The sequence below is a fragment of the Perkinsus marinus genome, assembly GCF_000006405.1.
Source record: "Perkinsus marinus ATCC 50983 genomic scaffold scf_1104296962998, whole genome shotgun sequence".
NCBI lineage: Eukaryota > Perkinsozoa > Perkinsida > Perkinsidae > Perkinsus > Perkinsus marinus.
In genome coordinates this window covers 1-1,349 of record NW_003205217.1, presented here as the reverse complement: position 1 = coordinate 1,349, position 1,349 = coordinate 1, and the positions used below count along the sequence as shown (strand labels likewise).

Here is a 1,349-nt window from a genome sequence, read left to right as displayed (position 1 = left end):
TTCTGCTCTAGGTGATAGCTCTTTTCTATGCACGGACAACGCTTTATTGACGTTGTTTTTCCCCTGAACTGGCACGGTTGGGCCAATCGCATGGAATGGTACGAAAACACCAACTCTGTTTAGTGGAAATTTATCGGTAAGACTGATCTATGCAGTCGGTAAGCTGCACCTCTCAGTTTGATAACCATCTCGAGTGTATTCCTGCAAGGAGTTCTGCTCTAGGTGAATAGCTCTTTTCTATGCACGGACAACGCTTTATTGACGTTGTTTTTCCCCTGAACTGGCACGGTTGGGCCAATCGCATGGAATGGTACGAAAACACCAACTCTGTTTAGTGGAAATTTATCGGTAAGACTGATCTATGCAGTCGGTAAGCTGCACCTCTCAGTTTGATAACCATCTCGAGTGTATTGTGATGAATAGCAGCTCCTTGTTTCGATCAAGGGACCTTTGGGTTATGAGCCCAACACGCTATCCACTGCGCCGAGCTGCTCATGCGTACAACCTCCTGTATCGCCCTGACGTGCTGAGCATAACTGTTCCACGATAGCCTAGAGTCCCCACTCTCGTTAATACGAACTGCACCGCCCGGGAATCGAACCCGGACCATCTGCTTGGAAGGCAGATATCCTAACCATTAGACTAGCGGTGCATATCACTTATGTAGTGATTGAGTATTCTTGTGATACTTGTAGAGGGACATCTGAATCCCTTCTCGGACGTACCGTCGTCAACCATCCCGCGGCCAAGAGTCTGATTAGGCCTTAAACGCGTACCTGAGATCGCGAACTGCTACTATATCTCTCGCATGGTAGGCCGCATTCTATCTCAGTTGATAACTCTAACTGGTAAGGTTCTCATCGCATACTACAGCTAGCTCGGCACAAGCTGCACAACTTTTTCGTGACATCGAAGTTCCTGCTTGCAAGCACATTTTGAAACCGCATGCGGCGGCTCGTGAATTTGGGCTGTTGGTTCATCTCCGCAACGCGTTCTGAAGTACCGGGCGGTCATTCATCATTCCTGCAAGGAGTTCTGCTCTAGGTGAATAGCTCTTTTCTATGCACGGACAACGCTTTATTAACGTTCTTTTTCCCCTGAACTGGCACGGTTGGGCCAATCGCGCGGAATGGTACGAAAACACCGTTTCTGTTTAGTGGAAATTTTTCGGTAAGACTGATCTATGCAGTCGGTAAGCTGCACCTCTCAGTTTAATAACCATCTCGAGTGTATTGTGATGAATAGCAGCTCCTTGTTTCGATCAAGGGACCTTTGGGTTATGAGCCCAACACGCTATCCACTGCGCCAAGCTGCTCATGCGTACAAACTCCTGTATCGCCCTGACGTGC

General features: G+C 48.2%; 3 non-coding genes across 3 annotated transcripts; all 3 read right to left on the bottom strand.

Moving 5' to 3' along the window:
• Positions 1–420: 420 nt before the first annotated feature.
• On the bottom strand, positions 421–493 carry Pmar_PMAR013895. Its single transcript has one exon. It is a non-coding gene; the product is annotated as a tRNA-Met (tRNA).
• Positions 494–580: 87 nt separating this feature from the next.
• Positions 581–652, bottom strand: Pmar_PMAR013894. Its single transcript has one exon. It is a non-coding gene; the product is annotated as a tRNA-Gly (tRNA).
• A 590-nt stretch (positions 653–1,242) lies between these two features.
• Positions 1,243–1,315, bottom strand: Pmar_PMAR013893. Its single transcript has one exon. It is a non-coding gene; the product is annotated as a tRNA-Met (tRNA).
• Between the last annotated feature and the right edge of the window lie 34 nt (positions 1,316–1,349).